The 27,144-nt window shown below is 42.5% G+C and overlaps 1 long non-coding RNA gene across 2 annotated transcripts in view; it reads right to left on the bottom strand.

The window, feature by feature from the left end:
- The window catches only part of LOC140069898 (uncharacterized), a 73,446-nt gene that overhangs the window by 45,206 nt on the left and 1,096 nt on the right, over positions 1–27,144 (bottom strand). For both annotated transcript variants that reach the window (XR_011848874.1, XR_011848875.1), the window contains exon 2: positions 25,778–25,861. This is a non-coding gene — a long non-coding RNA (uncharacterized lncRNA). The remainder of the gene's footprint in view (positions 1–25,777; positions 25,862–27,144) is intronic.

Below are 27,144 nucleotides of genomic sequence, written 5' to 3'. Positions count from 1 at the left end.
ATGGTGGCAGCTGTTGCCTGTTATTTCCTTAATATTCCAAAATATAATAATAATATTATTATTATTTATATAGCACACACAGATTACGCAGAGCTACACAGTGCTTGCCAAATATACCTGAGGAAATTTATAACTATTTATAATGTTTATTAAGCATTAATTCATATCCTTAATGATTAACATATTAGAATATTTGTCTGTTCTCCATTATTGGCCATGGCTGACATTACAGGCTGCTTGTGTTCCTTCAATTTGGTAAGTGCAGCTTAATACATGCACATTAAAGGTATGCATATACGACTTGAAATATAAGCAATGTAACCCAGACAATGAGCAGTAGTAAACTTTGATCCTTAAGATAAACTACAAAGAAATGAGAACAGTCAGAAAAAGGAAGCACTTGGAACAGAGAATATTAATTACTAAGCTACACTAACAGACCCACTACACTGGCTGGTAGAGGCTGCCATGCCGAATTAATCATCTACTTAATTAAAACACAGCAGAGTTCCTTCCAACTACTGTTTGTTTATTGTTAGTTTTAAGAACAAACAGAAGAGGAAGGGAAAGAAAAAAAAAATGACAGCATATTTTTATGGTATTTGAGTAATGTCCCGGGTAAGATGCACGTGCAGTGGCTTTGAGAGGTGGCCACCCAGGCTGTGGCCTTCTGTATTATTCTGCATTAAAAAAAAATATCCTTTCATATCCAGGAAAAACAGATACAGGAAGCCTAGAGCACAAAATGTCAAACATTTCATCTGCACTGCCAGTTGTGTGACTGGACTCTTTCTGCGGCTTTTAATGCAAAGCACCAAAAAACAAAAGACGGGGGACGGTATGTTCAGCTACACAGTACTAAATGGGGTTAAGAATAATTTACAAGTGAATCATTCCCAGAGTCTGAACATGCAGCTCTTCATCATAGACCATATTGTGAACATGCCATCATTTTGGCCATCACTCATGTGCAGGTTGCAACAGATAATCCAATAGTGCTCTTAGTAAATCTGGTCCGTTTTCAGGATGTGACACTTTTTTGTTTGGTGCACTTTGCCTCATGCAATTGTGACAAAATTGTGGCACAGCTTAGTAATAAATGTGGCACAGACTCTGACTAAACACTACCACGTCCATGTAGGTGCACAGTTTTCTAAAGTGTCATACAAAGTGCAACCGAATCACAAAAGTGAATCAAACACTTCATAAATACATGTGCAAGCTCCAAAGAGGTTCTAGTCTAAAAAACTGGTGCAGACACAATGATTGAACTGGGCCACAGTATCTGAAAGCCATCTACTTTAGACAGATAAGGAGGCTAATGATTAACTCTTTCCATGCCTAACATAAAATGTACCTAAGAATATTTCCCTTGATGATTCAGCTCTGTAATGAGATTAGACTACCCAGGAACTGCCTGTAATAATTAACATGTCTCACAGCTGTCAGTGGAGAACAGGATAGACAGCTAATGTACACAATCTGCTTAAATAGGAAAGGCAGAGAAAAAAGAACACAGGTACATATCTATTATAATAAAGTACACAAAACAACACCAAAATACTACTCACATTGTTCATTTCAATGAATGAAATATTCCAGTTGCAATTATTTATTCATTACATAATGGAATAGAATGTGTTGAGAACAATAAAACATACAAACGATTAATGAAAATCAAAGATAATATCCCACAGAGGTCGGCTTTTGGAATTATACTCAAAATGAAAGTGGGAAATGAAATTTTACCCTGAACCAATTTCAGTCTAAATGCCTCAACACAAGGAAATGAGACTCAGTGGTGTCTCCACTTGCCTGGATGACCTATCGACAACACCTTGACATGCTCCTGATGAGGCAGCGGATGTTCTTCTGAAAGATCTCCTCCCAGTTCAGGATTAAAGCATCAGTCAAGTCCCAGACAGTCTGTGATTCAACATGGCGTTAATGCTCCACATTTGTTCGATTGGATTCAGGTCTGGGGAATGGACGTCCAGTCTATAACATCAATGGGGGTTATTTACCATTAGGCTGTTCCTTGGGAGAGTTTTATGTCGTTGTGGCTTCACTGCCCATCAGATTCATTAAAGCGGCTTTGGCCCTTTCATAAATTTTCTTATGCTCTACTTGTGTCTGGGATTTTTCTTTCAAAAAGTCTCAAAGCGAAAAATGCATAAAAAGGTCGCAGCACATACACCAGAAGTGTACTGGAGTGACTATGCAACTTTTTAAACTGACAGTTTGAGCAGATACATGGATATTAGTGGCCTGCTGGCATGGCCGGCGCCAGCACCCGGCTTAGCCGGGCAAGTGCCGGGGCCCCAGAGGTCTCAGAGGGGCCCACAGCACACACTGGTAAGATAAGCATACTCAATTACATCGGCATGCTTGTTGCCGATGTAATTGAGAGAAGCGCCTCACTCACACTGCCGGCGCGGCTGACAGGGGGGCGGCACCGCAAGCAGGCACTCACAGAATATTATTGCATCGTCGTCGCCAATGTATTTCTGGAGCAGAGCGTCTATCAGTGTACAGGACGCTGGACGTGATGACTTCACGCCGCCAGCGTCCCTGGTGCTGCACAGTAGACGCTGTGCTGAAGATGTAGCAGAAGAGCGGTGAGCCCCAGAAGAGATGAAGAAGAAATCGCATGCAGCCTTTGAGGTAAGTTAGCGTTTATTTTTTTTCTGGCCACTAATAATGTGCATTTAATTAATGGAGGCTGGGAAGGGGGTATATATTAATTAATGGAGCCTGGGGGGGTATATATTAATGAATGGAGCCCGGGGGATAGCTATTAATGAATGGAGCCTGGGGGGGTATATATTAATTAATGGAGCCTGGGGGGGTATATATTAATTAATGGAGCCTGGGGGGGGTATATATTAATGAATGGAGCCTGGGGGGGTACATATTAATTAATGGAGCCTGGGGGGGTATATATTAATTAATGGAGCCCAGGGGGTATATATTAATTAATGGAGCCCGGGGGGTATATATTAATGGAGCCCAGGGGGTATATATTAATTAATGGAGCCCGGGGGGTATATATTAATGGAGCCCGGGGGGTATATATTAATTAATGGAGCCTGGGGGGGTATATATTAATTAATGGAGCCCGGGGGATATATATTAATGAATGGAGCCCGGGGAATATATTAATGAATGGAGCCCGGGGGATATATATTAATGAATGGAGCCTGGGGGGGTACATATTAATTAATGGAGCCTGGGGGGGGAGGGGGGTATATATTAATTAATGGAGCCTGGGAGGGTATATATTAATGAATGGGGCCTGCGGGATATATTAATGAATGGGGTCTGGGGGGTGTATATTGATTGGAGCTTGGAGGGGTGTATATTCATTAATGGAGCCTGGGGGTGTATATTAATTAATGGAGCCGGGGGTAGGTTGTATATTAATATTTGTATCTTAAGATTCTGCGTTTTTAATGCCACCACATTTCACTGCTAAGGGGCCCACTGAGGCTCTGTCGCCCAGGGGCCCACTGAAACCTGGAGCCGGCCCTGCCTGCTGGAGGTCATTTTGTAGGGATCTAGAACTCTAGACCTCCTTGGACGAAGACAGAGGTAGCGGTCCTGTTTCTGGTTTTCTGCCCTCCTGTGGCCCCCTCCATGTTTCCTGGTGAACTGTCCTGTCCCCTGGTACTTGCTCCATGCTCTGTATACTGTGCCGACAGACATAGCTAACCTTCTTGCCACAGCTGGTGTTGTGTTTGGATGAACTGCATTACCAGTCAAACTTCCCATAGGGGCGGGAGCAATGGCAAAATGCAAAAGTGACAAAAACAACAGTTAACCGGTTCGCGACCGCCCGCCGTGTATTCACGGCGGCGGTCGCGTCGCGCTGCATGGAGAGGGCTCACGGGCTGAGCCCTCTCCATAGCCGGTAAGTCTTTGCTGCATATTGCAGCAAAGGCTTACCGGTAACATCCGCGATCGGTGCTAGCACCGATCGCGGGTGTTTTTACAGCGTGGGCTGCCGGCAAAGCTGCCGGCAGCCTCAAACAGATAGCGGCGCATGGGCGCCGCCATCTTACCTGGGATCGCCGCTCCCCGTGACGTCATCGGGGGGCGGCGATCCGTCTCCATGGTAGCCTCGGGTCTTCGGAAGACCCGAGGCTATTTCATTTTAACCCCTTCATTACAATGTGCTGATAGCACATTGTAATGAATGAGGAAGAAAATCCCCATATACTGCCATACTGTAGTATGGCAGTATATGATAGGATCGATCAGACAACCTAGGGTTAAAGTACCCTAGGGAGTCTGAAAAATAGTATAAATAAAAATAAAAAAAAGTTAAAAAAAAAAAATTATAATAAAAAAACCTAAAATTTCAAATCACCCCCCTTTCCCTAGAACTGACATAAATATAAATAAACAGTAAAAATCATAAACACATCAGGTATCGACGCGTCCGAAAATGCCCGATCTATCAAAATATGATAACAGTTTTTTAATGCGTTTAACCCCGTAACGGAAAATAGCGCCCAAAGTCGAAAATGGCACTTTTTTGCCATTTTGAAAAATCTAAAAAAATCTATAAAAAGTGATCAAAAGGTCTTACAGTCCTAAAAATGATATCATTGAAAATATTATCAAATTTCGCAAAAAATGACACCACACATAGCTCCGTACACCAAAGTATAAAAAAGTTATTAGCGCCAGAAGTTGGCAAAATCAAAAAAAATTTTTTTGTACAGGAGGTTTTAATTTTTGTAAATGTATGAAAACATTATAAAACCTATACAAATTTGGTATCCCCTTAATCGTACCGACCCAAAGAATAAAACAGACATGTCATTTGGGGCGCTCAGTGAAAGACGTAATATCCAAGCCCACAAGAAAATGGCGCAAATGTATTTTTTCCCCATTTTCATTGCATTTGGAATTTTTTTCCCGCTTCCGAGTACATGGCATGGAATATTTAATACCATCATTATGAAGTGCAATTTGTTACGCAGAAAACAAGCTGTCACACAGCTCTTTATGTGTAAAAATAAAAAAGTTATAGATTTTTGAAGGTGGGGAGTGAAAAATGGACATGAAAAAACAGGAAAGGGCCCGGTCCTTAACCGGTTAAAAAGGATGAGAACATTGACATGTTCTGTAGTCACCACTTACTGAACTAGTCTTTTATAGGGGTTGTCTTCCTATTGCCTATCATTTCTACCTGTTGTCTGTTCGATTTGCACAACAGCAGCAACAATTGATTCACAATCCGTGTTGATATATTACTGGACAGGTTGATTTTACAGAAGTGTCATTGACTTGGAGTTACTTGACTTGAAGGTGCTGTTTGAGTATTCCCTTTATTTTTAAGCAGTGTATTACAAAGTTCACTTTGATCATCATCACTATTCTTTTATGCAATTCTGTTAAAAGATGCACTGGCACAATGGACAAAAAAGACCAGCCAGGCAGTAATATTCACATTAACAACGCTATTCAGTAAAAATGTAACAGCATATAATAAAAGTATGAAACACACAAAATAAAGAAAGACAAAAGAGAGGGAAGCAGGAGCAAAAAAAGAGAAAAATATAGATGAGGGAGATGAAAAAGAAAGCACAGAGCAGCAGTTACTAATCCATACGAGAGGTTCATAGGTTTTCTCAGTATGTCGGGGAACTATGAATCATGATACATGGCAACCATGTTACCAAGCCATTTAAATGCCCTTTGCAATACTCTCTGGCTTATGCCTAATCGGTCATGTTACATTTGTATTATAGTGAGACAGTAGCCCTGATCTATTATTTTCTGTCTGACTTTGCACTGGAATGAACGTCTTTGGGCCTTGCACATGTATTTTTACAATTTCTGCACCATTTATGTGTCTTGGCTGCACACATTTAATGCAGCAACTCAACAGAATTGTGTTGCACGCTGTATGTTAAAGTCACACCGAAAAAAGTTGGTGCACACTTCCCGAGCAGTGCAGGGTGCGGCAGATAATTGAAGACTGCACAATTACTGCAGTTTGCCTCACTGTTGATAAATCTGTCCCAATGATCCCAAACATACTTTTAGGCTATGTTTCATTTGTCTGAGAAATGAAAGCTAGTAGAGTTCAACAAAGGCTGCGAACAAAGCAACCTACAAGTGTAGCACATTTGTCCTCACTTCTCCAGATCAGTAAAAAAAAGTGGTTGGACTGCTACGTCCCTGAATGCAGATCATATGACATGATAATCAATAGTTTGCCATGGTTCACATCTATTGCAATTGCAACATATTATATATATATAAAACTTAGGACATGCTATGTACATGTGATATGGAAACCAATCCAATATTAGATTTATGGTCCATTTCTGAATTGTAAACAGCTTGTTCTTTGACCCTACTGCCTCATTACTTCACACCATTGTTTAGCTGCTCAGTGCAGATGTGCTATAGATCAAATTGATCAAGCCCAATCGTTTTGTGTGACAGCAGATTGTTCAGTTACAGATGCAGCACATAAACCAGCAGTTCTTATTGTGGAATGTTGCGTTAGACATAACAGATTCCATGTTGGCCTTAAGATAGTTTGACTCATCAGTCCACAGAACATCGTTCCGAAATTCTTGATTATTAGCCATATGCATTCTGGCAAACCTAATGCAAGTACTAAATGTTCTTCTTATTAAGCACCTTACTACTCAGTCACTGCCCCATATCTATGAGGAGTTTTTCTGCATGAATCACCTACAAAAAGTATTTAGTTGCAGGTACAGGCACTGCAGCAATATCATGTGAACGGAACCATCATTTCAAATCTTTAGAAAGCAGTTCCAGAAAATGCTTAGAGTATTGAACTCTATACTTGAGTTTTTATTTTTGGTCAATGTAGTTTGGGAATGTCACTGGGGCAAAAGAAGATCTTAAAGTGTGACTAAACTGTAAGAGATATGAATAGTGCAGGTGATAATTGTAAACTTTGTAATAAAGGCAGTCCCCAGGTTACGTACATGATAGGTTCTGTAGGTTTGTTCTTGAGTTGAATTTGTTTTTAAGTCGGAACTGTATATTTTATAATTGTAACCCCAGACAAAATTGTTTTGGTCTCTGTGACAATTGGATTTTAAAAATGTTGGATTGTCATAAAAACCAGGATTAACAATAAATCTTCATTGCAGACACCTGTGATAACTGTTATAGCTGGGAAGAGGCAGCGCTGGCGTTTCTATTGTACTTCGCAGCAGTGTTTACTAGCGTTATCGGAGGGTTCCGTAACACTGCTGCATCGGAGATAGCGCTAGGACAGTGATGGCTAACCTATGACACGTGTGTCAGTGCTGACACGCCTAGCCATTTTCAGTGACACGCGGCCGCCGGAGAGTTAAGTTTCATCCTCGGCTCCTACACGGCCAGGTGAAGTAGCCGGGAGGCTGAGAGATTGCCATGCACTGATCTCACAGCACTTCCTCCTCCTCTTCCTCCACCGGGCCGGCCCCTGCCCCTGTGTGAGCTGTGCCTCGTGTCTCCAGTCAGCACAGGTATCATCCCGGGGCTCAGCACCAGGAGAGGTGACCCGACCATCAACTCCAGAAACTCCTCTGCAGCTCCTGATAGTTGTGCTGGGGGGAGTTGTTGTGGTAGGTCACCTCTACATTGACCATCTCCACAGCAGGGATGAGGGAGGACAACCACTCTCATCATACATAAAAGACATCATACAGTGAGTAATGTAAGTGTACTGTATGATGAAAGACAGTCATCTGGGCTTGTGTGTCAGTTTTGTGACGTACAAGGCCTGAAATAGTCACAACGCCTTGACAAATCGTCAGACATTGCGATTATTTTGCTCCTCATGAAGGAGATGCAGACAGCGGCGCCTGTGCCCTCGCTATAACCTGTGAACTTTCATGACAAAGTTTGCAGGTTACTAAGCATTTTCACGCGTGTCTGATTGTACCGATCTATTACAATGTGCGATTTGCACATTGTTATAAATAGATGATGTGGAAAATCCCCATATACTGCCATACTGTAGTATGGAAGTACATGGTAGGATCAATCACACAACCTAGGATTTAAGTACCCTAGAAGTTAAATAATTATACATATTTGTTATTTAAACTATAAATATCACAAAATTATGTTTTTTTTCTCTCGGTGACACACCGAGTTATGCTCGGTTTTGTGGTGAATTTTGACACACCAAACTCAAAAGGTTGCCCATCACTGCGCTAGGAGCTGCCTGAATGCAGCGCTGCTTCCTCGGCCATATTCGTTTACATGGGGCACAAAACGGAGCTATACCAACACGGGACACCCAGAGGGCACCGGGAGGTAAGTACATGTTTATTTTTTTTAAGCAGTCCCCTCCCAGCCATCATAGTATTTTTGGAAAGTTTCGGACAACCCATTTATTAACATATATTACAATTATAATCTGTACTATTCATTTATTCAATTCTGTTAAAAATGTAGTTACACTTTAAATTACGGTTTAAACAACGAACACATCTTTGATACTTCACGGTCACCCAGATGTAAAATCTCTAAATACAGTTTTGCTTTCAGCTAAGACAGATTTCTTCATTTACTTTTATGTCAGTAAGGGAGCATACCATCACTTCAAAATTCTGCAATTTCCTGACTGGAAAGCCAAAGTACTAAATTACCAGTGTGCAATTCTCTTCAGTTGAAACGAAAATAGACAAGGATGTCACAAGTCAGCTCTAAAACATTATATTGAATCTGTTGATCCCATGTCATTAAGTATGGTTATTTATCTCTTCCAAACTTGATGGTAAGTAGAATTGTACTAAATAATTTATACAGATGACTGGCCAAGCCTTACCGTGTCCCGCTCAGTTCCGCCAGAGTTCACTTTCTTCTTCCTGGTTTATGTAAGTGCATTGTCTTGCGACACAATTTTAACGTTAAATCCCGCGTTCAGTCCGAATCCGTCGAGATGATTGTGAATGCGCCAAAATCCGATCGCGTGCAACACAATCCCTTTCTAAATACCTGTCCCAGCCATGCAATCCCCGAAAACGTCGGGAAGTCCGACAGAAATGCGATCCGCGGACCCTTAGTAAATAAGCCCCCTTATCTATTAGGGGAAAGTTGGGGCACCTACTTACACATTAGATAATGGGCAGGCCCAGCCAATGCTATTCTTATATGCGTGTGCATTATAACAGCAGAATTATGGGTATCACTGTAGTGAATTTACATTTGCTTTAATTTCTTATTTACTGTCACTACAGCCTAACTTATTGTTAAAAAGGCAACTTGGAACAGATGAAAATTAAAGGACATAACCATTCTAGAATATGAAGTTGACTACAAAATAATGGATCCCCTGGCTTTGCACATGAATACATCTGTAAACAGATAACTGGTAGAACATTTTCACAAGCCATAAAGTAATAATGACTACATTTGTAACCTAATTTTTCCAGTTTACATTCAATAGTTCTGCTTTGCTGCCATCTAGTGCTCAATTATGTTAATGTAAAAATACAACATCATTTGTTAAAACAAGTGTTTTAAGTAAAATTTAACAATCTATAATAGTATTTTGTAATATAACATGAAAATCCACCTGTTTGGAATTGCTTACAATACACAAAAGCCCACCACTGCTTTACTCCTTCACATACTATTTCCATCTATAGATGTGAGCCATAGAGGCAGGGACTCCGTTCCACCTGTTTTGTATCTTCTGTTCATATTTGTGTTTTTATGTCATGAATGTAATTCCCCCTTTTAAATTTATAGCCCCATGAAATTATGTAAAATTGGGTTTGGGCCTTTCATTATTCACTGCATTGAAATGATATAATGTCGCCCAAAAGCCTGCTTGCAAGTTAATGGACAATAATGGTGCTACTCCTATCTGAGAATAAACTGGGACAAATCCAGTGTGATGTTTCTGAAAGAGAGGTTGTCCGACACCCCTAATGTCATTTGATGTGCCCTATCTGTAACATCTAGTTTTACATACCTAGGTTTCGTATAACTAAGGACATGTCGCATATATACAACGCAAATATTGCACCTTTTCTACTATACTTTAAGTTTGATATATGGGAAAAGGTCTCCCTCTTGCTGCCCATATTTATCTCATGAAAATGGAGGTCGAGCCCAAATCTCTCTATGCAACGGCTCATGTTTTTTTCTCCCATACCTAAAGCAGATGCCTAAAGCACTCGCTGCGATTGCTCTCCCTTACTCTTATATTTAGCTAGATTGCTCAGTTGTCTTAGTTCCTGGTCGTCTTCTGAAGCCCCCTGATCTGCGTCTGATGTCTAATGTTGGCACTATAAGGCTGTAGTATGTGTTGTCCTCCTCCTCCATGTAAGGCCACAGATTACCGCCTGCCCACAAGAAACTCTCTTACTGTGCAATCCCAATCTACCATACAAAGGACCAGACTTAGACACCCGTTCTGGTGGTCTTATGGTGTGAACACATTGGGAGATTTTAGAGATACTCAGGTTTACTTATCCTTTGACCACCTGGTTCTAGCTTTAGATATTCCCCATCAAAGTTTCTACAGGTTTCTCTAGTTGCAGATTCCTAGTAAGGAACAAGGTCCTGGTGGCCTTATATTTACCATCTACTCATTACTGGTTTCCCGGGTTGCATTCAAATGTTGCGTGTACATTGTGTTTAACATAAATAAAACTTTAAAGAGGACCTGTCAGCAGGCCTTACCCCACTAAACAACTAGCCCTCTCAGGTAGGGTATGAAATATCCTTTCTAAATTCCCTCTTTTATGTGAAATCTTCCCTAAGTTGGACAAATAAGACTCTTCTCACCTCAATTTCACATAGGATGAGTCAAGTTTCATGGTTGCAGGGATAGTGTCACTAAAGAAGCCCCTATCTTTGGTTCTATGGTGCCTAGAAACATACATGATATTAAGGACAATAATCTTATATTTCAGATCCCATCAAGCGTACGCTTCTATGAGCTACAGAACTGGACATACAGGGTTTTTAAAAAAAAGGCTGGAACTGGATCTTTATCTGCAGTTTGCAATTCCAACTACCGTATATACTCGAGTATAATCCGACCCGGGTATAAGCCGAGGCCCCTAATTTTACCACCAAAACTGGGAATACCTATTGACTCGAGTATAAGCCGAGGGTGGGAAATGCATTGGTCACAGACTCCACTAGTATATAGCCAGCCAGCCCCCTATAGTATACAACCTGCCCCCTGTAGTATACAGCCTGCCCCCAGTAGTATACAGCCAGCCCAGCTTGCCCCCAGTAGTATACAGCCAGCCCAGCTTGCCCCCAGTAGTATACAGTCTGCCCCCAGTAGTACACAGCTTGCCCCCAGTAGTATACAGCCAGCCCAGCCTGCCCCCAGTAGTATACAGCTTGCCCCCAGTAGTATACAGCTTGCCCCCAGTAGTACACAGCTTGCCCCCAGTAGTACACAGCTTGCCCCCAGTAGTATACAGCCACCTCAGCCTGCCCCCAGTAGTATACAGCTTGCCCCCAGTAGTATACAGCTTGCCCCCAGTAGTATACAGCCTGCCCCCAGTAGTATACAGCCTGCCCCCAGTAGTATACAGCTTGCCCCCAGTAGTATACAGCCAGCCTGCCCCATGTAGTATACAGCCAGCCTGCCCCCATGTAGTATACAGCCAGCCCCATGTAGTATACAGCCAGCCCCCAGTAGTATACAGCATGCCCCCATTAGTATACAGCTTGCCCCCAGTAGTTTACAGCCCAGCCCAGCCTGTCCCCCGTCATGCTAGGCGCTGCCCGGAAGAAAAATAATGGCGACGGCCTGCAGAAGAAAGAAGAAGGGCGCAGAAGCCTGAAGATGAGCCGCGCGGACATCGGGGCCAGCGGAGGGTGAGTATATAAGTTTATTATTTTTAAGTAATTTTTACTGACTGACAGCCTTGTATTGACTCGTGTATAAGCCGAGGGGACGTTTTTCAGCAAATTTTTTACCCCAGTTTGGATAGCAGCTGGCCCAGGGACCAAGGGATTAGGCAGAGCATCAGGTCACAGTCAGCCTAGAAAATGGTATTATCTATACCCGCTCTGCACATTGCTTCCAGGATCCAACCTCCAAGTTGGAGATGCCCTCCTGATTGGAGCCCTACAGGTGATGAACAGTTCTGTAATTTCTCCTCTTAAGGCGTGTGTTAGCTCTAGGTATCTCCTCATTGCCAGGACAATGCACAATTCTTGTTCTACCGTGTCTGGCACTAAATCGATCTCTACCAGACTTTGGTCTATGTTAGTGTCACACAAGGAGGTGGTGGAAAGAGTGTCTTGAGGCTAAAGTGAGTGGACTCCCTGGACCCCCGCGGGGGATGATGGTACTAGCCGCAACCCGGGAGCATGGTCTTAGTGGACCCCTGATCTTCGCCAGAGCCCGCCACAAAGCGGGATGGTCTTGCTGCAGCGGGGAAGGCACGAGGTCCCTACACGGGTGCGACTAGGCCTGTGGTGACAGCCAAGGTAAGAACAGGGAAGGCAGGACCTCGGATTCCGGAAATGCCAGCGTCAATTAGGAGTGCATCCTAGCAGTGGGTGCACTCGGCCTAGCCAGGAAGCAGACCCGTGGCCTGCACGGACCACAACAGAGCCATCAGGAGCCGGGGGAGGTAAGTACCGACCCGGGGGAGAGGGGACAGCAGCAGAAGGCTCAGACGCACTAACGATCTGTACCGAGGATCGCCGGTGTAACCGTGACAGTACCCCCCCCCCCCTTTAGGGCCACTCTTCAATTCTTCTTCAGCCTCCTCTTCTTCCAATTTTTCTTGGTGAGGAGACACCTGAGGAGGAGAGCAGGAACAGTGAAGACAATAATAACCAAGCCGAGGACATCTTGAGGACTTCTAGAACATCTTTTGGCCGGAGGCTGGAGTGGCCCTTGGGAAACCGCAGGCTGGTGCGACTCTTGGAGAGTCGCTGGAGCAACACTGGGAAGCTGCGGAGGCTGGGGCACTGCTAGAGGAGCAGTGGGAAGATGCGGAGCCGCTGAAGCAGCACTGGGAAGCTGCGGAGGCCAGGGCACCGCTGGATCAGCACTGTGAAGCTGCGAAGGCTGAGGCGGCCATGGGCACACCGGAGAGTGGAGCCGCCCTTGGGACACCGGAGCGGCCTCTGGGAAGGCCGGAGGAGACTCTGGAGCGGCCTCTGGGAAGGCCGGAGGAGACTCTGGAGACCTCGAGAAGGCAGGACCTCGGGAAAGCAGGACCGCAAGAAGGCAGGACCGCGAGAAGGCAGGACCACGAGAAGGCAGGACCACGAGAAGGCAGGACCCCAGGATGGCAGGACCCCAGGATGGCCACCGGGATATGGAACCAGCACAGGAACACAGGACCGGCACAGGAACGGCACAGGAGTACAGGAATGCCACAGGACTACAGGACCGTCACAGGAGTACAGGACCGCCACAGGTACACAGGACCACCACAGGAGTACAGGACCGCCACAGGTACACAGGACCACCACAGGTGCACAGGATCACCACAGGTACACAGGACCGCCACAGGAACACAAGACCACAGGAACACGGGAAACACAGAGGCGTCTGGGAACGCACAGGAACACGAAGGCGTCTGGAAACGCTCAGGAAACACAGGGTGCTTTTTCTTCAGTGGAAGGACTTGATGATCCGGCATGGGATGCTGGGAGCCGCAGGGCTTTATAGGAGTCCTGAAATGCCAGTCTCAATTAGGAGGACGGCGGCCCTTTAAATCTTGAAGGAGTAGACGCGAACACACCCTAGCAGCGGAAGCGCGCAGCCTTGCCAGGTAGCAGACCCGTGGCCTGGACGGGACCGCGTCGGAGCCATAAGGAGCCGGGAGTGGTAAGTACCGACCTGGGGAAGAGGGGACAGCAGCAGCAGGCACAGGTGTGGGAAGAGTCTCTTGAGGCTAAAGTCAGTGGACTCCCTGGACCCCCGCGGGGGATGATGGTACTAGCCGCAACCCAGGAGCGGAGTCTAAGTCAGTGGTGGCGAACCTATGGCACGGGTGCCAGAGGTGGCACTCACAGGCCTTACTGTGGGCACTTGGTCCATCGCCCCAGCACACCAAACAGAACTCAAAGAATCTTCCTGCAGCTCCAAGCCACTTTAAAGATCCTGCTTTCCGACATATTTTGATACTTGCTTCTCTACTTAGAACTGTAGGAAGAGGGAAATGAGTAGACATGGCCGAATTATCTTTGGAGGACCTCCTGCTGGCCGCACGATTCTCTGTGTACTAAGGGACACTGGAAAGAATCTAAAATGATGCAAATTTTTATCTTTCTACTGTGTTAATGTCCTCAGGAGGCCAATCTGATTGAAAGTTGGTGAAAAACAGGGAGCAATAACTTACTGCTTTAATTTTGGGTTGGCAGCCAGTAGCTGGAGAGAGTCCTTGGTGGAGTCCATGGTCGGATCTTACTGTCACGCACGGAGGTGTGGGAAGAGTCTCTTGAGGCTAAAGTCACTGGACCGCCGCGAGGGATCATGGTACTAGCTGCAACCCGTAAGCGGAGTCTAAGGGGTCTTCGCCACAGCCCTCCGCAAAGCGGAATGGTCTTGCTGCGGCTGGGAAGCCACCTGGTCGCTCCACGGTGGTAGCCAAGGTAGGGACACAGGGAAGGCAGGACCTCAGGAAGGCAGGACCTCGAGAAGGCAGGACCTCGAGAAGGCAGGACTGCAAGAAGGCAGGACCACGAAAAGGCAGGACCGCTAGAAGGCAGGACCCCAGGATGGCGGGACCCCAGGATGGCCACCAGGATATGGGACCGGCACAGGAACACAGGACCGGCACAGGAGTACAGGAACGCCACAAGTCTACAGGACCGCCACAGCAGTACAGGAACGCCACAGGTACACAGGACCACCATAGGTACACAGGACCGCCACAGGAACGCCACAGGAACTCGGGAAACACAGAGGCGTCTGGGAATGCACAGGAACACGGAGACGCCTGGAAACGCTCAGGAAACACAGAGTGCTTTCTCTTCAGTGGAAAAACTTGATGATCCAGCAGGGGATGCTGGGAGCCGCAGGGCTTTCTAGGAGTCCTGAAATGCCAGTGTCAATTAGGAGGACGGCGGCCCTTTAAATCTTGAAGGAGTAGACGCGCGCACCCTAGCAGCGGGTGCGCGCGGCCTAGCCAGGTAGCAGGCCCCCGGCCTGGACGGGACCGCGTCGGAGCCATCAGGAGCCGGGAGTGGTAAGTACCGACCTGGGGGAGAGGGGACAGAGGCAGCAGGCACAGGTGCACCAGCAATCCGTGCCGAGGATCGCACGTGTAATCGTGACTGTGAGAAGTTTTTGTCCTTCCTTTGAAAATCACATGAAACATGCAAGGTGTCTATGATAACCATGGTTCATCAATGTGAATCAGTGTTAGTTCCATGGCTCTAGCTTCTAATGCCAATGCCATTAGACTAGCCAATTTGATACCCGCCTCCCTGATGGAGAGACCATCCGGGTCTGAAGTACTTAAAGAGTAAGATCTCTATGTCCCACATGGATGTGTTTCTAGGGACAATTAGTCTGGATGCAATAACATCTCTCAGTGATCTCAAATATATCTTGTTTTTAGTCAGAGTTGGGATTATAATGTTAAACGCAGAGCCTATGGTTTTAAGTGTATTAGACGCGATACCTGAACTATGTTTAATTGGCAAGAAGTCTAGTGCATTCCAAATGTTGGCCGAACGCTGCACTCCTTTTTCGATTCACCATGTATAAAACTCCTGAACGATGGATCTGTATCTATACAGCATGTTTTTGGCCTCAAAGACCAATTCAGTAACTAGTTAGTTCTTGGTCATCTGCCTCAATGTGATTACTGGTCTTTCACAAAACTTGTGTGCTAGCCCCTGAACCTCTATCCATTTTTCTCTGGGGAAACCTATGTGAAATATACTTGTATTTATGCAAAAATCAAAAAAAATCAGAGACCCAGTTGGATTGAGAAAGGATTTCTGTATGTTTAGAAAATCAGTATGAAAAATCAGTATATTGTTCAGATATACTAGGCATAAAATTCCCTGAGACCTTAATTGTGTTTTATTGGTCTTAGTACTTGAGTGAACGTGTATGAAGCATTTGAGAGGCCAAACACCATGATGTTCCAGTGGTATAGTTCGTACCTTCCAATGAAATTGGAGTAATCTCCTGTGTTTTGGAGCAATTGATATTGTATGGAATGCATCTTTCAGGTCTATTTTTATTAGATGCATGCCTTTCTCTAATAAAAGCCTTAAGTCTAGTATGCTTCCCATACCGAACCTTTTCCATTTCAGGAATTTTTTTAGTAGTTTTACATTCAATACTGGTCTTAAGGACCCTTCTGACTTTACTACTGGGAACATGTGGCTTACCCAACCTCTCAATGCCTAGAAATTGTCCCCACTCTTAGTGCTAAATCTAGCACTTTGTTTAGTCTTTTGTCCTTGGAAACAGCATTGGGGTTTCCAGATGAGTTTAAAGGCTAGGGACCAGGTGAAAACCATTATTATCACCATTGTAACAGTGAATAAAAATGGGGACTGGATTAATTATAAATATTGTAAATTATACAAGGGATGTCCTTTCTGGGTTGGCAGAACAGTTAGCCACTACTTCCTGAATGACCCTCCAAGAACAGTTTGGCCCTAGATATGATGCTGGCGCAGAAAGATGTAAGATGATTGGTGAAGTATGCAATACCTATATTCCAGACAACCCACCTTACTTCATGCTGGAGGTAAGGCTTTCTATGAGTCTTGTGTGCCTCTCCACCAAATCAGTCTTCTAAAGTAAACCAAAGATCAACACAGCACCCATCCCTCATGTGTAGTGAACCAAGGGGGGTGATATGTAAGATATCACTCGTCTAACGGACCAACAAAAGAGTTGGTCCGTTAGGGTGGGTGAGTCAGGTGTAAAGGAAAGAAGGTTAAAAATGTATTAAGGGGGGACTGTGAAGGACGAAATTTATGGTTATGCTTAGTAGGTTGCTTGTGTGCACAAAATACATTTAGTGACCTTTCATCATGTGATCAGATAAATGTCTACAACTACTGTGAAATTTCTGCGTTCTAAAGATGGCCCCCAAACATAGAGGGGAACTCAGAACTGGTTCGATTAAAAATCTTATAGACACTTTTATTTCATATCACATAAAACAAAATACAAACATTAGTTTCAAACAAATTAAAAATGGTCCCAAGTTAATAGGGGAGACTTCAGCAATTCATCATATATAAATTCATTGTGCTTTTAGACATTGCGCTAGAAAGAATAAGGTGCTAGATAATAAAGTGCATTTTTCACATTTATAGTCAAAGGTATGAGGGTTATTACCTTGCAACCGCTGTTTGTCTGCCCCGCGCCCCGACGCGCGTTTCGCTTACTGCTTCCTCAGGAGGCGTGCTAACTGAGAGGTAGGTCCGGTTATTTAAGGCCTGGGGTTGTGTCATGTGATTTCTAAACGGACTATAGTAGGTGGAATTGCCTGTCAATCTTCTAATTACTATTATCACCTGCTAGTTGGCGCATCTCCAGATTCTTTTTCCGCCTGTAGTAAGATGGCGACGACCTTCTTCCGGCCTCTTCTGCGCCTGCGCAGTCCCAAGACAGGGAGACAGTCTGTCTCACCTGGCTGAGTGTGCGCATGCGCCTAAGCGTTTGACGGGAGAATCGTCGCCTGGCGGCGTCAGTAGCTGGGATGCGCTCACAGGTAATGCGATGCTTGAAACAAGGAGCAAAAGAATGAAAAGAGAGTTATATCTCATATATTTACTGATTATTGTCACTCTCCCTAGGGATAAAAAGTTGGTATTAAATAATTTTTAACTAGGTTTTTGTGAACGAATCCCATTTATCTACCTAGTGTTGCTAAATATTTGGGGTATTTCTAAATGGTGAAACTTATTGTGTCTTTTTAATCAGATAGTGATAAAGACCAGAGGATGTGTTGTAGGGTGTTTGATTTTATGTATTGATAAGTGTTTTACTAGGTTTTTGTGAGTAGTCCAAATTATCTACCTGGTGTAACTAGGTGTTTTGGGTATATGTAGATTTATTCAAAAAAATCCACACGGGGTGTCTCTAAACTGATAAATGGATAGTGTTGATTATATAAGGTGATGAGTAGTGTGATATTTTGAATGTTTAGAGTGGATTTGATAATTACATTACTAGCAGAAAGGTGAAAGTGAATTGTTATATCATTGAGTCAAATAGTGATACCGACAAAAATAGATGGTGAACGTGTCTAATATATATGTGATAGTGCTTTATCTTAGATGCACACTAGATAGCTAGTGCTTCCGATATAATTTGTGAAGTGAATGAGTAAGACTATCTATATCCCCATTTTTTAATATCAAATAATTTAAATCTAAATGGAGTCCTCTCTTAATTGTTTCTATTTTCTAACATTCGGACTCACGGAGTTCTCTAAGTTCTCTATGGTCTCTCATACAGGCTAGATATGAGTATTGCCCCCATGGTGAAATAATGACAAAAAGGGAATGTAAGTGACTGAAATCTACAATTTCATCTAAAGCCATAGAGGCTTAATTCACACAATTCTAATAGTAACATTAAGAGTTATTAGCATCATGAATTTCAACCATTTTTTTTAGAGGTTCCAATTTGATACTATATACAAGTCCTTCGTGGGGGAATATACATTTAATGCCTTCAAGGAGATGAACTCTCATTCTATAGTGTTAGTTTATATATACAAGTTACCTATACATTTATGATGAGCCATTTCTTTCCTATATAGCGATTCGTTTGCTATTCTTATAGCTTTCTTCATTGTCTTTATATTTTCTCAATTGAATTTATGATGTTCTCTCTATTCGTTTCATTCTATGTATTCATCTCGTTTCTGATTCTTCTTATAGGACTTCAATTTCGTCCGAGATTTTCGGCAGACTCCACCTCCTCCGGTAAGTATTCCTTCCCCTTGCCCTACTGGATGTTTCATATAGCTGGAATTAATAAGACCATAGTTAAAAACATGTCTATGACACATGAACATATTATAAAAATGATCCAAAATACAAAGATTCATTTAGCCCCGAGGGTGCCATAGTGCCTAGTTTAAAGATCCATTTACATTCGATCTGTGCTAGTTTTTTCATCAAATCACCCCCCCGCACACCCAGGTGTACCTTGTCGATGCCTTTGAAGACTAGCCCCTTCGGATTGCATTGGTGATATAATTTGAAATGTCTTGGCAATGTCTTCAGAGATTCAATATGTTCTTCAGATCTCGCATTCTCAATGTCCCTTAGGTGTTCGCCTACCCGTAGTTTGAAGTCTCTTGTCGTAAGGCCAATGTAGATCTTCCCACATGGGCATGTTGCATGATATATTACTCCAGGAGTTTTACAAGAGATGTGTTGTGTAATTTTGTATTCTTTTTTATGTTCTTGATCCCAGAAGGTATCTCCTCTTTGGATGTTCTCGCAAGCTTTGCAGTTTTTGCATGGAAAGCATCCCCATTTGGGGCCTTTTGTTCCAAAGAGGTTCTTCTTTTCTGGAATATAATGGCTATGAACCAGTCTGTCTTTTAAATTTTGTGCTCTTCGTGCTGTGATTTTTGGTTGTTTAGTGATTAGTTGACTTATATTCTTGTCCGTATGCAGAATGGGCCAGTATTTAGAGATCGTGGAAGTCAGTTTTTTCCAATCTTTGTTGTATGTTGTGATTAGGCGTGTGGCATTGCCCTCACTGGCTGTCTTCAGTTTTTTGTCTTTCTCGTTGGAGCATAGCAGTTCTTTCCTGGGTGTAAATTTGGCCCTACGGTAAGCCTTCTCAATATTTTTTCTTGAGTATCCCCGTTCTCTGAAGCGTGTCTTCAAGTCAGCGGCTTGTTCTTCAAAGCTAAATTCATCTGAACATATGCGTTTTAATCTTAAGAATTGCCCCACAGGTATCCCTTTTATTGTTGAGGGCATATGTGCTGACTCGGCATGTAAAAGAGAGTTGGTGGCTGTTTGTTTCCGATACACTTCCGTTTTGATTTTACCTTCTTCATCAATCTTCATCTTGATGTCCAGGAACTCCATCACTGATCCTGCTTTATACGTCAGCTTGATGTTTTCTGCATTCCTATTAAGGTCTTTCATAAATTCGTGTAGTTCTTCTATGGTTCCTTGCCAGATGAATAATACATCATCGATGTATCGCATCCAGTTGTGTACCTGTTCAATTCTTCGGATTGGATCTGTCAGGAAAATTCGTCTTTCCCATGCCCCTAGAAATAAATTAGCATAGGAGGGGGCGCAAGCTGCCCCCATTGCTGTTCCTTGGGTCTGGAGGAAGAAGCGGTCTTTGAATGTGAAGAAATTGTGTGTCAGAATAAAATTCAGTAGTTCCAAGAGGAGCTCAGATAGGTCTCTGGGAAGATTGCTTGTTTCCAAAAAGAATTTAGCAAAATTCTTTTTGGAAACAAGCAATCTTCCCAGAGACCTATCTGAGCTCCTCTTGGAACTACTGAATTTTATTCTGACACACAATTTCTTCACATTCAAAGACCGCTTCTTCCTCCAGACCCAAGGAACAGCAATGGGGGCAGCTTGCGCCCCCTCCTATGCTAATTTATTTCTAGGGGCATGGGAAAGACGAATTTTCCTGACAGATCCAATCCGAAGAATTGAACAGGTACACAACTGGATGCGATACATCGATGATGTATTATTCATCTGGCAAGGAACCATAGAAGAACTACACGAATTTATGAAAGACCTTAATAGGAATGCAGAAAACATCAAGCTGACGTATAAAGCAGGATCAGTGATGGAGTTCCTGGACATCAAGATGAAGATTGATGAAGAAGGTAAAATCAAAACGGAAGTGTATCGGAAACAAACAGCCACCAACTCTCTTTTACATGCCGAGTCAGCACATATGCCCTCAACAATAAAAGGGATACCTGTGGGGCAATTCTTAAGATTAAAACGCATATGTTCAGATGAATTTAGCTTTGAAGAACAAGCCGCTGACTTGAAGACACGCTTCAGAGAACGGGGATACTCAAGAAAAAATATTGAGAAGGCTTACCGTAGGGCCAAATTTACACCCAGGAAAGAACTGCTATGCTCCAACGAGAAAGACAAAAAACTGAAGACAGCCAGTGAGGGCAATGCCACACGCCTAATCACAACATACAACAAAGATTGGAAAAAACTGACTTCCACGATCTCTAAATACTGGCCCATTCTGCATACGGACAAGAATATAAGTCAACTAATCACTAAACAACCAAAAATCACAGCACGAAGAGCACAAAATTTAAAAGACAGACTGGTTCATAGCCATTATATTCCAGAAAAGAAGAACCTCTTTGGAACAAAAGGCCCCAAATGGGGATGCTTTCCATGCAAAAACTGCAAAGCTTGCGAGAACATCCAAAGAGGAGATACCTTCTGGGATCAAGAACATAAAAAAGAATACAAAATTACACAACACATCTCTTGTAAAACTCCTGGAGTAATATATCATGCAACATGCCCATGTGGGAAGATCTACATTGGCCTTACGACAAGAGACTTCAAACTACGGGTAGGCGAACACCTAAGGGACATTGAGAATGCGAGATCTGAAGAACATATTGAATCTCTGAAGACATTGCCAAGACATTTCAAATTATATCACCAATGCAATCCGAAGGGGCTAGTCTTCAAAGGCATCGACAAGGTACACCTGGGTGTGCGGGGGGGTGATTTGATGAAAAAACTAGCACAGATCGAATGTAAATGGATCTTTAAACTAGGCACTATGGCACCCTCGGGGCTAAATGAATCTTTGTATTTTGGATCATTTTTATAATATGTTCATGTGTCATAGACATGTTTTTAACTATGGTCTTATTAATTCCAGCTATATGAAACATCCAGTAGGGCAAGGGGAAGGAATACTTACCGGAGGAGGTGGAGTCTGCCGAAAATCTCGGACGAAATTGAAGTCCTATAAGAAGAATCAGAAACGAGATGAATACATAGAATGAAACGAATAGAGAGAACATCATAAATTCAATTGAGAAAATATAAAGACAATGAAGAAAGCTATAAGAATAGCAAACGAATCGCTATATAGGAAAGAAATGGCTCATCATAAATGTATAGGTAACTTGTATATATAAACTAACACTATAGAATGAGAGTTCATCTCCTTGAAGGCATTAAATGTATATTCCCCCACGAAGGACTTGTATATAGTATCAAATTGGAACCTCTAAAAAAAATGGTTGAAATTCATGATGCTAATAACTCTTAATGTTACTATTAGAATTGTGTGAATTAAGCCTCTATGGCTTTAGATGAAATTGTAGATTTCAGTCACTTACATTCCCTTTTTGTCATTATTTCACCATGGGGGCAATACTCATATCTAGCCTGTATGAGAGACCATAGAGAACTTAGAGAACTCCGTGAGTCCGAATGTTAGAAAATAGAAACAATTAAGAGAGGACTCCATTTAGATTTAAATTATTTGATATTAAAAAATGGGGATATAGATAGTCTTACTCATTCACTTCACAAATTATATCGGAAGCACTAGCTATCTAGTGTGCATCTAAGATAAAGCACTATCACATATATATTAGACACGTTCACCATCTATTTTTGTCGGTATCACTATTTGACTCAATGATATAACAATTCACTTTCACCTTTCTGCTAGTAATGTAATTATCAAATCCACTCTAAACATTCAAAATATCACACTACTCATCACCTTATATAATCAACACTATCCATTTATCAGTTTAGAGACACCCCGTGTGGATTTTTTTGAATAAATCTACATATACCCAAAACACCTAGTTACACCAGGTAGATAATTTGGACTACTCACAAAAACCTAGTAAAACACTTATCAATACATAAAATCAAACACCCTACAACACATCCTCTGGTCTTTATCACTATCTGATTAAAAAGACACAATAAGTTTCACCATTTAGAAATACCCCAAATATTTAGCAACACTAGGTAGATAAATGGGATTCGTTCACAAAAACCTAGTTAAAAATTATTTAATACCAACTTTTTATCCCTAGGGAGAGTGACAATAATCAGTAAATATATGAGATATAACTCTCTTTTCATTCTTTTGCTCCTTGTTTCAAGCATCGCATTACCTGTGAGCGCATCCCAGCTACTGACGCCGCCAGGCGACGATTCTCCCGTCAAACGCTTAGGCGCATGCGCACACTCAGCCAGGTGAGACAGACTGTCTCCCTGTCTTGGGACTGCGCAGGCGCAGAAGTGGCCGGAAGAAGGTCGTCGCCATCTTACTACAGGCGGAAAAAGAATCTGGAGATGCGCCAACTAGCAGGTGATAATAGTAATTAGAAGATTGACAGGCAATTCCACCTACTATAGTCCGTTTAGAAATCACATGACACAACCCCAGGCCTTAAATAACCGGACCTACCTCTCAGTTAGCACGCCTCCTGAGGAAGCAGTAAGCGAAACGCGCGTCGGGGCGCGGGGCAGACAAACAGCGGTTGCAAGGTAATAACCCTCATACCTTTGACTATAAATGTGAAAAATGCACTTTATTATCTAGCACCTTATTCTTTCTAGCGCAATGTCTAAAAGCACAATGAATTTATATATGATGAATTGCTGAAGTCTCCCCTATTAACTTGGGACCATTTTTAATTTGTTTGAAACTAATGTTTGTATTTTGTTTTATGTGATATGAAATAAAAGTGTCTATAAGATTTTTAATCGAACCAGTTCTGAGTTCCCCTCTATGTTTGGGTGTCAATCGAAGTTGAAGGGGGAAGTCTCCTAAAAAATATTTGCGGACATACTGTGTTTTGGGTTATATGTTCTAAAGATGGCGTCTGTGTCTGAGACTGCACCAAAAGATGGAGTCGGCATCTGCCATAATACTGGAATGTGCCCACCCTGAAGCCTTGGTCATTTTGGGTCTTCCTACGAAGAAGAGACATAGAACAAAGCCTACCAACACCTTCCCTTTATTTCTATATGAGTTTGCATACTTCCTTGAAAAAAGCAGAATTGCCTTTGCCTCTGACTAAAATGGAATTGTACCGGAATACTTTTTTCTGTCTGGAGTTATCCTTATGCATGCACATGGTATAAATCCATTTGGACAGGAGCAACAACTCGTATAAAGAGGGGGTCTCCTCATAAGCAGATTGTCCACCTTAACAAAGGTTGCTGCCTTATCCCATTCATGTTAATCTTTGAACAAAGATTATTATAGTATATAGAAGTGATGGCGAACCTTTTTGAGACGGAGTGCCCAGACTACAACCAAAACCCACACATTTATCACAAAGTGCCAATATAAGCAGTAACTTATTTATTTGTTGAACTGTTCTCCTAACATAACAGCCTCCTAAGGACACTGATACAATTGAAAGCAGGAGGGCAAATCTAAACTATGATATACTTCCTTGGCGATTAAAGGGTTAAAATAGCACTGAGATTAGTAAATGTTGACTTGTGTTAGATTCTTTGAGTCCTATCTGGTGAACTTTGTGCTGAGCTTAAGTGCCCACAAAGAGCACTCAGAGTGCCACCTCTGGCACCCGTGCCATAGGTTCGCCACCACTGGTATATAGTGTAGTTATCGTAGCTCCAGTTCAGCTGAGCAATCTTCTTGCAGAACATTTGTCCACTCTGCCCCAATAGGAAAATTCTTCTTTAGGAAAAAAAAACTTTCCAGGCCTCCTTGAGTTGTTTCACTAACTGGCCTTCACTACATGTTGCCAAACTGCATCTAATGACTGTCAATTGGATTGGATTGCAATTCATCGTTGCATTTTGACAGTAGGTTATGAGCCACATTTCCTGCATCGATAACAATGCAAGTTGTACGCAGTGTAGAGGATGTACAAATCTTCCCATTATAATTTTTATCAGTATGATCCAATCGTAATCTTACAAACACTAAATAGTGACCAATGTGAAACTGGCCAAACAAGGATGTTTTTGGTCTCACAAAACACATAACCATAGCCTAAATATGCAATGTGAGTACACGTGTGCTGTTCTCAGGCCGCAAAGAAAAAATCTGTGGTTCGTATGTCATCAATATGTTATACATTGACAAGCCATATGCTTGCAAAAATATTCCATGCGCCGTCACAATGTCATCCATTTTTGGAGATCTGCCAAAAAAAAGATAAGTCAAGCCAATAATGTCTCTTGCATGTGCCAAGCCTTTGAAGGGTCATGGTGCAAGTATGGAATGCACGTGGATGACACGTGTGTGATCCATATTCACGGGAAGGCTTGAGTATTAAAGATTGGCAGGAATAGAACCTACTCTGAGTTATCTTCAGCCTTATCTGTGAAAAACACATTTATGTGGATGGGTCCATTAAAAGTAATGCTTCAGTTTGCTATCTCCAAATGATCAAATAACAGCTGGACTAAAACAACATCTAGTCCTTAAACAGTCTGCAGACAGCCTAAGGCCTCATTCAGACGATTGTGGATGATCTGTGAATCCCAGACCATAAGGTGCTTGTATTTCATCAACTGACCACAGTGCTGGGGACAGGACTCCTTGCACTGTCATAGTGATTTATGTTATAAAGAGTCCCTGAAAGACGGCAGCGCCGAACACTTGTCGTAGACCTGGTTTTGCTGGGAAGAAGGGACTTCTTGCATCATATATCACTATGGTACTTGTAGTAATGTCCCCAGAACTGTGGTCAGTCCATGAAACACAGCCAGTACTTGATTACTGGACCTAGTACAGCCATGTGTTTAACCTCTAAGGGTGTGAATGGTTTCCCGCACCACCGGGAGCCTGTCATTTAGCACTTACTAGTATAGTCTGATGGAGGCAGTATATAACAATGTACTGCGATACTTCTACTGCAGAATAATGTTTTCCGGCACCATATGGGACCTGAAAAAGTAAGTAAAACATATATATTAATCCATTTGCATTTTTCTTTAAAAAATCCAGAACTCTTTTTATAAAAAGTTTCCTTTTACATAGCTGTAGGAAGTCATGTCTGCCTAACAAATTTTACTTCCTAGTGACGATATTTTATTTCCTTGTCAGTTACCGGGAAGCTGGAAAGAAAAATTCCAAATGTGAAGAAATTGTAGTTAAAACCCCATTTTTAACATTTTCTTGTGGACACAGTTTTAATAGCTTTCACTGTGCGCTCGAACTGATAGCTCTTCTTTATTGTTTGGGGCAGTACCAAAAAGGAGATACCAAATTTATATTGGTTTTGTTATATTTTAATAGATTTTAAAAAATGTAAACCTTTTCTATAGAAACCGCTTTTTGCTCTATTCTGAGGCCAATAACTTTTTCATACTTCATCGTACAGAACTGTGTGAAGTTGTCATGTTTTGCAAGATGTGCTGACATTTTCATTGCTACTATTTTGAGCACTTTTACAACTTTTCACAACTTTTTAGACCCCCTAGGGTACTTTAACCCTTTTTGGTCTGATCGCTCCTACCATATACTGGGATACTACTGTATTGCACTTTATGGAGACTATGCTAAGGATCTATAACAGTCTACCTTTAACATAATGTTAAAGATCCTGACAATGACATGTCCTAGAATTGTATAAGGCTCCAGGCTAACATGGGAACAGATCATCTCTCCGTAAAAAATTAAGGGGTTATCCAAGTCCTAAAAATAACTGCTACATGGCCGGGAGGGGGCTGCTTAAAAAAAAAAAATAAAGGTACTTATATCCGTGGGTCCTCCCGGGGTCCCGCGGCACCGTCTCTCCTGTTTATTTACAGGGGAATTTGGTTGTGGCAGACGGGAGGTATATCATGGCCATGGGTATGTTAACTACTATTTGCATGTGCATTGAGCAGTTTACATGCCACTAGGTAAGCAGCGTTCACCAGGTTGGCTCTGCTAGCACTTAGTCCACTTTATTGCATTTATTTGCACAATAGCCTACTACCAGGCATGTGATACTTCATGTACTGTATAATGTGACCTTATACTGTAATATACCCTACCTCTCATTTCCATCCCACATGTTTTTGATTCTCCTATGTGATAGTCTCATTGACCCATGTGATCTTCCCTGTTGATCAGTTTTATGCATTGTGATGTTCTGTCTAAATTGTGTATGTAATAAAAGCATTATATTGTATTCTAAATTTGTTAAGTGTACTGTTTGTAGGTGTTTTGTTTATTTACAGGGG

This window comes from Engystomops pustulosus, chromosome 7 (assembly GCF_040894005.1).
Source record: "Engystomops pustulosus chromosome 7, aEngPut4.maternal, whole genome shotgun sequence".
NCBI lineage: Eukaryota > Metazoa > Chordata > Amphibia > Anura > Leptodactylidae > Engystomops > Engystomops pustulosus.
The sequence above is the reverse complement of the archived record's forward strand: the minus strand, read 5'-3'. Positions and strand labels throughout refer to the sequence as shown.